Source organism: Chelonus insularis, unplaced genomic scaffold, assembly GCF_013357705.1.
Source record: "Chelonus insularis isolate UGA/USDA-ARS -01 unplaced genomic scaffold, ASM1335770v1 contig_130_pilon, whole genome shotgun sequence".
NCBI classification, from domain to species: Eukaryota; Metazoa; Arthropoda; class Insecta; order Hymenoptera; family Braconidae; genus Chelonus; species Chelonus insularis.
Window position 1 is genome coordinate 627185 of NW_023276371.1, and position 15604 is coordinate 642788.

General features: G+C 25.7%; 1 protein-coding gene across 18 annotated transcripts in view; it reads left to right on the forward strand.

Moving 5' to 3' along the window:
- dnc (phosphodiesterase dunce) overlaps nt 1-15604 on the forward strand; it is a 107407-nt gene that overhangs the window by 63642 nt on the left and 28161 nt on the right. For 2 of the 18 annotated variants that reach the window (XM_035090914.1, XM_035090923.1), the window contains exon 1: nt 3478-3729. The exons of 13 other annotated variants lie outside the window; for them this stretch is intronic. The gene's annotated coding sequence lies outside the window, so the exon portion shown is untranslated. Of the gene's footprint in view, nt 1-3352; nt 3730-15604 lie in introns of those variants that run through there. 3 more of the 18 variants (XM_035090904.1, XM_035090934.1, XM_035090944.1) reach the window with 3 other exon arrangements.

The window sequence follows — 15604 nt, forward strand, 5'->3', positions numbered from 1 at the left end:
ATATAGCAATTCAATATATGTATATTTACACGTGGATATATGAATATATGATGTGTTTTTATTCATTTTATCAAATTTCTTTGCTCAAAGATTATTTATGACAAGTAATCAATCTACTTCTATTATCGTGAAATATATAATTTGTTCTGAACACACATGACTAAGCTCTAGAAGGTAAAATATTGTGGTTATCATTGTACAAAAAATTATTGATGAATATTATTTTAAATAATACTTTATTTTTTATAGAAATAATTTTTTTTTTTCATTCAAGATAATTATAATTATTGACTTTCTGCAAGGGAAAACTTGTTTCAATTATAAAATGCTAAGTTCCTCGAGCAATTTGAGCTGTAATTGCTTGGAATGTTAAACATTTTATTAATAATTCTTCTACATTTTCTTAAGACGTGATCTCTATTAGATATTCATGATTAAATGATCCCATAGGTAATTCACGAGTTTTCAACATGCTGAAGCATGTTATTAATCTCAAGAGAATAATAATGAATTCGATGGGTTCTAACAATTTTCGAAAGAATGTGACATGTAAATACTTTATGTTACATTCAAACTTGAGTGTTAATTAAAATAATTACTAACTAAAATACTAGAAAAATGACCAGATAATCTTTTTTTCAAGTTTAGTGGGATAAATTAACTGAAATATATTTTACAGAAATACACATAAATAGATATTTTAAAAGAGCAATGAAGCATTAAGTGCACTTACATTCTATTTTATTATAAGTTGAAGTTTGAATGAATATTATTTTGATAAAAAGAAAAATCAATATTTTAAAGTGGTTTAAAGGTTGAACTATCTTCCTTGAAATGCCTTCACCATTTGAATCTGATTATCGATAAAAGTTTAGCATTATCATAATTTCTACAATATTCTTATCAAAAACTTAAAATTCAAACCAAAGATTTTTTTTCTGTTTAATTAAAAGTCAATAAAATTGATTGGTTAAAACCAGTTCTTCTCTGTCTATTTGACAATGAAAAAACTCTCTCGAATATAGAATTATTTTAGAAATGACATTGAATGAAGAATAAATTTATAAAATTTCAAATGAATAAAAGTAATTGAGGAGTTTCTATTCAAAAGGTCCAATTTCCATAATAAATAAAGTTCACAGGAAATAATAAACAGTATTTAAATTGTTTATAAAATATAATAATAATTGTTATTATTTTATTTAACGCAGATTAGGCTAATTAATACATGTAAATTTTATTAATACATTTTTATGAATAAAAATTCATTTCTTTCTTCAGGGAAATAGGACCTTTTGAACAGACACTCTTAAATTAATGGTGAGCCTGTGGATTAAATCAGATGAATATAGTTAAATAAAAAAAAAAATTTCAATACTTTATAACACACAATTTAAAATTTTCATTTTATCCAATTTGGTTTAAATTTAAAATAACAATACAAATCTCAAATTTATTAACAAAAACTTCTATTTCTAATTTTCCATTAATTCGAACACAAGTAATGGTTTTTTCTATAAATGACCTGAATTTGTTTTTGTATTGATAAATTGATTCATCAGCTATTATTCAATTTAATCATACTGTATAAAACAGAACTGATGAACTGATAGAATTTGTAAAAGCAAAATAATGAAATAATAACATATTATTTATGAGTAAAATACATCAAGGCTTTAAGCATGCATGAGATAACATAAATTATTACTTCTATTCAATGTAATTATTTACAATTATCAAAAAAAAAAATATCACCTATTTATGACGTCATCAAGGTAATTAGTTATTAATATATATTTTTTTATTAAATGCTCCGAAAAAAATTATCGATTAATTTATTGGAGTAATTACGTTATTTTAATCAGAAATGTTTGAAGATATTTCGATTTATTTTCTAACGTAAATTGTAACAGAAGTTACATACTTTAAACTTTTTAGAGCACATAACTCGAAGTGGTAGAGTTATATGGCATTCGTTTTACTTTACAATACATGTCAAGACTCTTAAATTAAAGCAAAAAAAAAGAATTGAATTTTTAGAATATTTTTTTGCTCATTTTTTTCGCTAAAAATTGTGGGTAAAAACTGGCAATAGCTACAATTAAATCTGTCTATGATAGAAAGCTATAACAGGATAGAATTAGAGTAATTGAAACTATTTAATAGTAAATAAATATGATTAAATGATCTTTTGAATTTGTTTCTTTTTACCAACGACGAATGACATTTTACATTAATTAACTAATTTATGTGCATTGAACGTAGAAAAACAGTATTCAGAGCGTGAAAAATACCGTGATGTATTATGCAATATTTTCGGTGCATTTCCTAAAACACCAGTTGAAATGATATAATTTATTTACAATTTTTTGGTATACTTCCTATCTATTTGAGTCTTTACTTGGATTAAAATAAGAAGATAAAAAGATTTAGAGCATTGTATAAATAATACACAAATAGGATTAATTATTTCAATTTTTTTTCACTTTATATCACTGGGAAAAAAAAATCTCATTTTCATTGCCAATATGAGTTCGATGAATTCAATAAAATAAAAAAATATTAAATCACTTGTTTTTTTATGAGTTAGAAAGTAAGGAGTTTAGAAAAAAATTTAATTTCAATTATTTTCTTAGAATTTCATGAGAAGTAATATGTAATTAAAATTATTCAACTTTAAATAATATTTTTATTGTTAATGTTTAGCTGTTATTTGTAAAAGATATACTTCCATCAAAAATTTGTTTAAATATTTAATACTATCTACTAATGGACAATTTTTTTTATTTTTATCAAAAACATATTTTCTGTCGTATTAAATTTTAACTCGAATAGAGTAATAATAAAAAAAAAAAAAAATTAGTTAAATATAAAATGTAATATAAATTCAACTATGAGTTTTTTTTCAAGCTCTAATGCCCAAGAGGCTCTTATTTAAATAAATAAATTAATTCCATTAAATTAAATATATTTGTCTAAAGCAGAATAGACGAGATTTTATTTTCATTACTTTATTAATTTTAAATATTAAACGTAATAATAATAATAAAATAAAAATAGCCTTCACTAATTCAAAATAAAATGAAAAAGTAAAAGAAATATTTTAAATACCAAAAATAAATGTTTTTCAAAAGAAATAATGACTGGTAATCTTCCCTAAAAAACATTAAACATTTTCGTCCATTAAGACTCTTCAATTTTTGTCTTTAGAAGTCAAAGCACCGTCTAGTTTATTTTTATCTTGTCGCGATTAAGGTAAAAAGATAAAAGTTGAAACGATCTAGAGTGTAGATTGTTGTAAATTGAGAAACTGGTGGATCTCAGATATCTAGAATGAATGGATTATCAATCCGGACATAGTTGAGTAGTACCTGGTGCAAGAGGGTGGTGCGCAAGCACGATGCATCGAATTTACTGGTAGGGAAGTAAGCGAGGGAAGAGCGCAGGCTGCGCCCTGTGACACACTACGTCGTGGTCGTCATAGAGGAGGTAGAGGAACATTACGAGCGCTGGCCTCTGTTCGGGCTCGGTCCTTGCTCAGTATTACGACGGGTTTCACGTAATACACTTGTCTTTAGTGCTTACTTGCAGAAATCGTTCTCATTTAGTCAAGTGCGTTTTTAATCACGTGCAATTGTCGACTTGATTCGGGAAATTTCGCGAGTTTGCGGTTAATGTAAGTGATTGTGAGGTGATTAATTTCTACGTCAGGAAAAAATATTTATCAAGGTAATTATACCATTTATTTAATCACTTTATCATTTGGATTAACATGTAAAAGACGAATCTGATGATGATGTGTTGATTATTCCGTTTTTTTGTTCAATGATATGTATTTAATTAAGTGAGGAATACACTTGAGCATTTGGAGTAACTGGTTGATATTATTAAAACTGATTATTCGATATCATTAGGCTTGACTCATACTTAAAAAAATATGTGAATCACATAAAATTAGTCAGAAAAGTAGAGTAAATAGTTGTTCATTTGCGTTTTTGCTGAATATTTAACAGAAAAAGATACATTAGTCATCAATTTTATGAATTTTTATTGTTACTACTGTTAAATAAAAACTTTTAGCAAAAAAATTCGTAATTAAATTTTTAAAAAAATGAAAAAGTACTTTCGTTTTGTCATAAAATTTTTATTGCAATGCTCCAATATTCTATGATCAAGTTAAAATAGCTCAAATTGTTTCCAATAATATTCTGTTTATGAAAATAGTTTAAAAAAAAAATTAAAAATCAGTTGTTAGTATTGAAAGTGATTGATGTCAAATAACAAAAAAATGATAATGTCTTAAATTTTTCGGGTTTATTCAAATTTTGCTAAACGTTATTTGTTTAAGATTGGAATATCGATTATTTAATCAAATAACTTGGTAGTATTGAATTAATTGGATACTAAGTTACATCGAACCGAAGTGATCTAAAACAAACAACTGTTATAATCTGATTTAAATGATATATTAATTCATTTGAAGGAGCTAATTTGCGAACAATCCAATGAAATTTATTTCCTTTAAGTGATTCAATATTAGTTTAAATATTGAAAAATCTATAAGTAAAATCTTCTGGAATTAATTAATAATTGACATTATGAGATTCATAAGAGATCTGTAAACTGTTTCTTCAATTAAAGTTTCATTGACATTCAATAAATTGTAAGAATAAAAGACCATGAATTTGTGAAGAGAATTAAATTAATAGGGTTTAAGTATTGAGTGAATTCTTGCTTATAAGAAGAGATTGCATTAAATAAAAATGATAACTCTTTTGTGAATAAGATGAAAAAATTAGCTAAAAAACTTTTAAATTGCATTGAAAGAAAGGTTTTGTGACTATTAATAAGATTGTTCAGAACTTTTTTCTTCTTTTGACCCTGATAAAAAAATGCCTCATGGTTTTCTTCAGTTGAAAAATTTCATATAATCTTTGAAGTTTAAATTTGAATCATTAAAATTTTCCCCCGCTAATTCATACTCAAATCAATATTATTTTTTTTTTGTTAATGAAGATAAAATTTATCTTCAATCTGAATTTTTTATTGCATTTTGTTTACCTTTTGGATTGCATCCATCAATTGGTCTGCTTATTTTCAGCTTTAAATCGAGGCTCTAAAAATAATTGAAGTATTAGTGTTCTGAGCTTTTGTTTAAATTTATAATTATTCAATTAAAAACAACAAAAATTGAATTTAATTCAAAATATCCCATTTTATAGACAAATTATCAATATTAATTTAAACATTGTATTAAAATTTATTTCAAGTTAAAATGATGTTTGCTTTAATGAGCTCTCTCTTTCTCTTGAGACACAACCTTGTTACACATAGCAATTTTTTTTACGACAAATCTGCTGTTGAGTTCAAATAGACTTATCTCAAATGATTTTTCTCTAAAGTGTACGCATAATATCATCTATTTTGATGCATTTATTATGAACAAGCAATCTTTTTTTTACATGAAAAATATTAATAATTAAACAATGAAGAATCTTCAGAATATAAACTCATAAAATACTTCATTTCAAAGACTCTTCAGGGCTGTAGTAATTATGGTAATGATTTTAATTTAAATAAAACTTAAAATTCTATTTTCGAATAATTAATATTACGCTTCACTGGAGATAGTTGAATAATTTTAAATGATATGGAAATGTTCGGAAAGGATAAAAGGAGATACGATGGAAAGGAAAGGATAAATAAACATTTTGAAAGAAAAAAAAAGGAAAATCCAAGGAAAAATATTTAACTATCAACAACTTGCAGTTTATACAAAACTAACAAGACTCCTCATTTAGCTGACCCTTTGAAAGCACAGTAGTAGGACGCCTCGAGGTCGATTTGTTATTCCAATTCAAAAACACGTTTACCCGCGCAAATTGAGGCCCACATAACGAGAAAACATATCTAGTTAAAGCAGCAGTAACCAATCGTTAATTAATGAGATAGTACTCATGCGAATTGTGAGTTTATCCAATTATTTTCAATAATCAAACGAAGATTAATGTTGTCTCACATTATTTGCTTTATAAAATTTATATGTTTTTTTAAATAACAAATTTTTATCTATTTCTTTTAATGTGTTTATTGAAAGTAAAAAATATGAAAACATTGTTAGTGAAAAATCTGAATATTTCTCTTCTTAATATTTTTTTATTATTTTATTTTCAGTCTTTGAAAATTGTATTTTTCAATTTCTTAAAAAAAAAAGTTGAAGAGTTATTAAAAATAACAACAAAAAACATAGAATCTAATATTAAACATCTGTAGAAAAAATCCTCTCAACGGAACAAATTATGTCTTATGAAAGAATTATTAACAATAACGAAATAAAATATTTATATCCAAGAGACAATTGTAAATTAAATATTAAAACGATGGCATAATATATTTTTTTTTTTATTTGTATTCTTTACTTTATAGAATTGTTTATTTTAAAGAAATATTTTGCTTGAAAGTTATCAAACATTAGCACTCAAAATTAATTAATGAAATTCAAAATTAACATTCAAACTGGTATGTTTTGTTGTCATTTACACAATTAACAGTATTTTAATTATTTCATAATTGAATTTGTTTTTATACATCAGAAATTCATCGAAAAGTTTTTAAAAAGAAGTACGTCATAAATTTATCAGTGAGTGAAGCGAATTTTAAATGAATTAACATTTATCAGTGATTTATGTAATCAAATAAACACTCGAATTTATCCAAGTACTCACTAAAATAGGACATGCTTACTACAGCTCGTATCTTTATTGCTCCTAAATAAATTTCTTGCTAACTACCATCATCAAAGTTATAATTAAATTCTTTTACATCTTTTTTTTTTCATTTTATTTGCAATCACAAATTATTTATCATCAAAAACAAAAATGATCAAACGTTTTTAAAATCACTGAAAGAAAAAAATCCATTTTAATGAAGCAATAAATATAGATTAATAATTCTCAGTACAAAAAATATGTTAGAATCTTTTCTGTCATCTCTCACCACATGTAGCATGCTATTTTCTTTAATTAGTCGTGACGATAAATGTCACGAGGAATTTTCATTTCTCATGTTCTAACAAAACAGATTAAAGTGCCAAATGTGTCAAAAAGTGTACTTAACGATCGAATAACTTCAATTAAAACAAGAAAATATCCCATTTAATTGCATAAAACGAATAATAAACATTCTCACTCATACATAAAAAAATAATAAATAAATAAAGAAATAATGAATTATCCTTTTATCAAACATTATCAGATAATTACAAATAGTATCTTTTTTGATAATAAATAAATGTCAGTTTGAATTCTATAAATCCAAACAATATTCCACAAACGAGGAGTTGTTTCCTTTGTCAATAATCGATTGTCAAGAAGCCAAGAATATTTTAGTCAAAGGAAGTATTTTATTAAAAAATGCCCCAGCAAAGTCTAAAGAAGTCAAACTTGGTTCAAGGATTAATTTTCATAAAGATTTTTTCCTCATAAAATTTATTGATGATGATTATGAAGATAAAAGCTTGAAAGTCGTTAAATGCTTTCACTAATCTCCATATGCAGTCCAAGAAGTTGCTTGATATCTCAAAAGGGAACATTTGGATGATTGCCAAAAATCTTGAAACTTTGAAAATATTCAGGAATTTTATAATATCAGCATCTTTGATAAAAATGTATCTAGAATATGTTGAAGTAACGTATTTAAATATTCTTGGAATGTCATTGGTGTTCTTTCCAGATGGTTAAATATGATAATGGATACCCAAGTGTTCCCTGAATGTCTCATCCACTCGGAAGACATTCAGAAGCATGTCGTGAACCTCCTGCTGCTGTGAAATTGTACAATGCAAGCTGTCTGACGCATGCATAACAATAATGTAGTATTTGGAATGAGTCAGTTATACTCATGACCCCTGTTGGTACCAACAGAAGTAATATGTATACTAGTACGTATAATTTATAGATGTAATGTAATACGATCAATAGACAAACGTGATTGTTGGCAGTTCTCACTTTTGGCTAGTTTTGGTCCAATTCTATAATACAAAGCAAATTGCGTGCCACGATGTTGTGCCCATCCAAGGCGGAATCGATCAAAATAACCATGCCAAGATCACCCTAATGCGTTAAATACACGATGAACTTTACCGACCGACCTACTTTAATCCCGCATTTGTTTGTAGCTCATTGATCGTATTTTTATTTGCAATCTTTTTTGCCGTATCGGGACGAATAATCAAAGTATTACAGTCTGATGTCGTTCTTTATCTACCCACCACCTTTGTAGTCAATTTTATTATAATTTCACTTAATCTATCGCAAGTACGTATCTGCTAATGATCTGACATCTGTCAAGAATCGTAGATTAGCAAGCCGTGTTTAGGTATCTTGATCAATTCTTCAAGTTCATTTGAGCTTTAAAATCATTCGCTCAAACAGAATATTTTATTGTTGTGGTTGATAATATTAAAAAAAAATGATACTTTAAGCAGCTTATTATTATTGTTTATTTATTTAAATGAATAACAATCTTTTTATGAGATTTTTTACTCTAGTGTATCAGATTTATTAGATTTTTTTCTTCATTTGGAGAATTAAGTGTAATAGTCAATCAGATCCACCCTAATATTTGTCATCATAAATTTACTTTTTTCGGTACGGTCAGCTGCAAGCACTTTTTTCGGATTAGTTGACTGTATTTTTGAAATAAAAAATATTTTTTGAAAGCTTGTTTTTGTAGAGATCAGTAAAATGAATTAAGAGGGTGATTCCTATGTGAATCAAAGATAAAAACAAAGTCAAAACAATAAAATAAAAATCGTTTTTCAAAATTTTATTTACTGTTAATTTTAATTGTTATTTTAATAAAAAGGCAAACAAATAGACTAAAAAAAATCTGCTTTACATTTTTATTTATATTTAGTGAGCAAATAAAAATTTAACACAACAAGAAGACCTTATTTTTTGAAAATAGAAAAAAAAAATTTCCTTATCAAAAACTTACATAAAGGAAATAAAATGAGAAAACAAAACATTATTTTACAGCTTTACTATTTATTTTCCGTATTACTTCAATATTAATAAGAGGCCCTTAAGGGCAGAAAAAAATTTGTTTTGTACTAAAGTTAGCTGTTGAAGTGCCTCGTTTTGCCCCAGTCCTTCCTGAACTGACGAGCAGTTGTAAGTTTTCGAACCCCTGGGAAAAAGCATAAAAAAAAGAGCAATACAATAGAAGTTCGAAAAAACAGCAAATTCAAAATTTTTTCAACGTTCGAATTTCTAACAATTCCAAAGTGGTTTCATTGATTTTTGTGAAAAATTTCACCACTATCAGATGGCCTCGAAGTGCATCGATTAACCCTTGAGTGACTAAATCGGTCAAACTTTTCTCAAGTGTCATAACGTAAAGTTTTGTTGTACATAAACATAGGTGTTCTTTAACCATACTTGCAGAATAATTTAATCAACTTTTATTTTAAAAATTTATTCCAGTTGATATATACCTTGATCTATTCACTGCTGATATAATAAAAAGACTTTTCTACTACCAACTTTTGAAAGTAAACCTTCAACATTTTTAGTTACCTTTACAAACTTATTTGCCCACAATTTAGCCAAATAATTCACTTTAGTCGTTGGAAATTTTAATACTAAAAGCTTTTAAATTTTTATTAATTAATTTATTGCCAAATACTTCAAAGCTATTTAATGTAAATGAAAATTGCTAAAAAAAAATGAACGAATTACATGGGTAATTTAATTTTCATTTCTCATCACTTTAGATATCAGAATATATTTTTAAAGCAAACTCTTAAGTTTAACTTTAATACATCAGGAATTTAAGTTTCATTTTACATTGCTAATCTTAAGAATGGTCTTTACATACAACAGGTTATTTTGATATTCAAGTTTAAATTTACATCACAATAAGAGACAATGTTAAAGTATTAAAATTTCTAATATATTTTACTATCTCCAATAGTCATGTAATTTTTTTTCATTCTTTCAAAATTTAAAAAACAAAATAGTTCATTTTGATTTCACATTTTCCAAAATAAACTATTTTATTAAAAACAAAAAATTTCAACGTAGTTGGTTGAATTTAATTAATAATTTCTTGCAATAAAAGTGCTTAATAAATTCAGTATAACTTAGTTGTCGTGACATAAAATAAATATTTTCCCCACGTTCACTAATTAATGCATCCGGTTCTCATCGTTATGTTGATGTATAGCGAGATTTTCGAGAAAAACAATAGAAATGCTTGAGGCATTTCCTGGTGATGGAAAACTGTCAGTAGCAAGTTTATCTGTTCAATATTATAGTACAAACGAAAGCTACTGTGTTTATTAAACAAACATAAACAACACACACCACAACAGAATTCAAAAATTATGGTTAATGATCATGGAACAATATCATTAATAACATGTCACATGAATTTATCAAAATAAAAGCTATAAAGTGAAATATACAAGTTTAATAGGAATAGAAATTAGCTCGTATTATGTTAAATCCTGTGACATAACTGTCAACATTCAACAATGCTGTCTTCATGTCTTCAGGTACTCAATCTATTCGTAATTGATTTGGAACCATTCAGTATGTCAGATGTAATATTTTAACTTTTTAAACAACTAATAAACAAATAATTATAAAATAATAATAATAATTTACATTGTATCAATTTAATAAATCAACACCATCATTTATGAAGGTGTTCCTAAAACTTTTAAACTAATTTTAGTTAATAAAATTTATTTATAATATAAGTTTATTATGAATACAGTTTAAAAAGCTTTGTGAGAATGTATTTTAAATATTTACCATAATTTTTTTATCCATTTTGTAAAAGCTGTGAGTATCCTGAAGTAGTTAAATAATTATCCTAGGGGTTGAATATTTAAATGTCTGAATTTCTGATAAATTTTAAAGTAAAATCCATTTCCTTCAGAGGAGGCTATTTTTTTAAATCACTGACCGAAAAAAAAAAAATAAAAAATAAAGTAGTATATTTTAAAAAATGTTTGAAGGTACAAAAAAAAAGTTGTTTGAATAATTAATGATGAAAATGCTTTTAACTTAATTAATATTTATACTCAAAATACCGTAAAAAAGGATAAAAATCGAATGAAAGTTAACTGAAATGTAAATTTTAGCCTTCAAAAGCGAAATATAAAGCTTTATTATCTATACCAGTTTGATAGAGTAAATAAATATAAATTTTATTCTTAGTTTAATTGGTTTATTTATAACTTTCAGGTAGAATGAAGGAACTACATAGTAGTTTGTGAGAGAGTTAATAGAATTGAGTTGTAATTTCGTGACAATAAGACTCGCTCCAGATATCGAGTTTAAATGCATACCGGTCAGAACAGCCGCAACGGAAATGCCGCGGTCATCTGTCTTTTAGTGCTCGTAAACAAGGTTAATTTCATTCAGGATATTCATACTCGTCTTAATAGAAATTTTTGTCATTTCATCCCCTTTTATATGTCACCCTCAGTTGTTATAATTTCATATAATGAGGCATTTTAATCGCCCCGCATTTCCAATTTGGAAAAAAAAACATCCAAAGTATCTCGAATGTTTTGTACGACCTTTGTCATATGGCCCCTATTATTCTTGTATACACATTTCCGTGCGACCTACATGATACAATCATTACGAAAATTTATACTTAGCAAATTAGTTCAATCATGGAAAAATGAAAAATTGGCTATTATTTTTTTAAATCTAGATCAACTTTAAAAACTAAATCAATTTCTTTTTTTCCATGTTTATTATTATTTTCTTCGATATTATAAATAATTCCTTCAATTATTTTCATTCGAATAAACTTTTTATAGAATTATTTTTACATTAAAAATAATATAACTTCATATTTATTGCTTTATTCATCATTGGGAATATTTTTTATTATTATTTAGCAAAAAAAATTGACTTATAAGCTGTAATAGAAATTTTATTGAATTATACATTGTCAAAATCAGATTCCTGAATCAAGAGTAATTTCATTTTTAATCATAATATCTTTAAATAATACAATAATATCTGTACAACATGACATGAATAAAAATAAAACATGAACAAAATGGATCCAGAATGATGGTAGGATCATGATATTTCTTTCATTATTCTGGATCCATTTATATTTTGTTGCAGATGTATTATTGTTTTATTTAAGAATATTATAATCAATAATTAAATTATAATTGATTTAAGAATGTCGTTTTTTCAGCACAGATAGACAAAAAAAAATTGAAAAAGGTAAAGCAGAGAAAAAGTAAAATGACAAAGTATTAAATTCTGAATAATTAAACAGATAAAATTTTATTCAATTGAAGTTTCCAATTAAATAAAAGTGTTCCTCTTTATTCACAGCTTTTAAATTATTTATCAGTTCATATAACAATAAATGAAAACTCTTTTTCAATTTCTCCATTGGCTTTACAACTGATAAAATACATAAAGACTTTTACATTTAAAAACAATTAAAAATTCAAGTAAAATTAATTATTCAAGAATTCTTTTAAAAGTCTTTATAGAATATTAAAAACAAAAAAAAAACATCTTTGATTGACATTGTTACGAATTTACCAATAAATAAAACAATTTAATAAATATAAAATTTTGTGAAAGCTTTAAATTAATGAATTAAAAACCTTGTAGTTAATCTTTATTACAGTGTAAAATAATAATTAAATAGAGAGATGAAAAATAAATATATAACCTTCATTATTATTTAATTGAAATTAATGACATGAATCTTCCCAAAGCCACAAGTCCATTTGGATAAATATCATTATCATAATAATAAAAGCTAATAATGAAATAATTATTATTTTTAGTGCTTTTGGTTTTGATAAGTATCACATGCACTCAATAGACACATAAAAAAAAATATATTTCAAAGCATGTTCTTTTTTTATATTCTCAGTTATTTATGTCAATAAAATATTATTTAATTAAAATATTAAGCTCACCAACTTCATAAAAGACATCCAGTTGACAAAGTTTTCATTCCTAAATACCCAAATAAAAAATAAAAAGGTACTCTATAAGTGAAGCATCATTTCGTGGCACGAGGCCATTATCAACATTTAAGAGACAGATCTAAAGTTGGACTCGTACGTTGGGTGTTGTTCGGTTTTGTTCGTGTTTCAAGTAAATTCGTTTAAAAGTCTCATCACATTCCCTGTTATTCAGAGCTGCTTTCCCTTATATACAAGTGATACACTACACAATCTCAATAATAAATGAGGCTAACGAATGGAAGATAAATATTCGGAAAACTATATTTGCCTCACCCTCACCATCAAATTCTCTCCCTGATGCATCTGATTCTTTTTTAAGCTGAATTCATATCAACACATGTCCAAGCCCAGCTTAACTTGCTTATTATAAGACTGATAATTAATGCACTCATTGAAGGTTTTAATAAAATTTTCACCAGGAAAAATTAAAGGAAAAATAAATCTTCAGATACTTGTTAGGAATGGGAGCAATTGAGAGAAGTAATATGAAAACCTCAAATGAATTTCAATATGTGGTAGTCAGAGTTCATATTGAAATTATTTTCAAACGATAGTGTAGCTAAATGATATTATTGATTAAAGAGAATATGCACTATTAACTTATTCAAAAGTTTGATCATATCATAGGAAACCTCTCTTCACTAGGAAATATATCTATTCCAATAAAATTTATCAAATTCATATTTTCAATAATTTTATTTTGAACTCCTCACAAAATACTGAACTTTTTTAGTTAATTGAAGACACATAAATTGATAAGCATGATGCTGAAATATAGTTGTTGAAGGAAAAAAGTTTTCTCTGGGATCCAAATGAAAAGGAGACTAGGATTGGAACTTTCTTTGTTAATAGGCTTCAATTAGTTAATAGTTGTGTGCTTCAAGTAATTAAATAATGATTTTGTATTTAAAAAGTTTATCAACAAATCAGATAATATTACAATTTAAGAAAAGTTTTTATTAAAGCTTCTTCCAATAAAATTATAAAAATTATTTTTTGGAAGAAACATCATCAGGGTTGTGACAAAAAACTTATCCTTAAATCATCTTGAAGTAATCTCAAAGTTATTAAATTTCACCATTAAATTTGTGTTGAGTTGTTTTCAAGTTATTTCAAGAGATTGTACGAACTTTTTATATTATATATGATATAAAATAATGACTAAAAATCTTCCATCAACTTTAATGTATAAGATTACCAAAAAGAGTTTTTCTATTTTCCCAAACAACTATTCCATCAATTTAATCTAAAATCAAATGTGAGTTACATTGAAGTCAATTGGACAATTGGAAAAGTTCAGTTTCCATTCCTAGTATTGTAATCCTTTTTGTCTTGTCTTATTTTCTCAAAAAAAAACTAATAAAAATTTATAGAAAATTTAGTTCAATTTAGACTAACGACCTTTTGATGATGGAGATGCTTTCTTGAAGTAGCTACAAAAATAATAAGATAAAGTTATCATTATCAAACCTTCTTCACAAGCAGATGTTTTGATAGAAAAGTAAAAAAAAAAACAAACTTTATCTAGAGTACTTCAACATTTAATAATGCTCTGTGAATGTTCAAATTTATAATTATTATCAGAATAATTCAAGATTTTAATTAGTCCACAGCTGTCGAAGTCTTAGAACCACTTTGTTCCCTAATCATTCTTCAAATTTATCATTTCTCAAAAGCATAACACATTCCTTCAAGTAATTTTATTATTGTATGAATAATAAATTAAGAAAATAATTCTTAGTGGCATTAAAATAATTATTCTTTATAATTAAAGAATTAAATGCTTTTCAACATGAGCTATCAAGAATCTTCTGATTAAAATTCAAACTCTGGTTGGACTCATCATCTCACAAACTTCATGAAAATAACCAAATCTCAATTCCAGGCCAAGAATTTAACTCACCCCTTTTATGAAAACAATATATCACGATCATGTTTCTTACTTAAAGTGGAACGATGATTCATTACAACAGCATTACTTGTCTTACGTAAATACGTGATATAAAAATAATATTTCACAACAACCAAAAAGAAATGACTGAGCTGCATTTTTATGAGTTTACGAAAAGCTTACCAACTGTGAAAGCTTAAGAAAAAAAAACTGTACACTAGGGCTTATCTTGAAACGTGATAGTAAAAATTTGCCAGAGGTTTTATTCGATTTTCTACTATGGTTAAAAAAAAAATAAAAGAGATTTAAAAACCACATACTGACAATAAATACTAGATATGTGTCAAGCAGAGAGTTATGTTTAAGCTGTGCTATTAAATGAAAGCTTTATTAAGGAATACCAGCAAATATTTATTGCTTTGTTTAGTAATAATTAATTTCAAATAATAGCAAATGATGATCATACTTTTATCATCAATTACTATTTATTGTGATGCATTGAAATGTAGGCAAATGATTGAATTTGATATAAATTCTTGACCAATTTATGGTGATAAAATAATCATCGTAAGATTGAAATGTTTTAGTTACCATAAATTCGATCTATGTATAAACAAGAGGCTTGTAGAAATGTTTCCCATAAATCTTAAAACTATTGCGTAATTATTATTTAATAATAAATA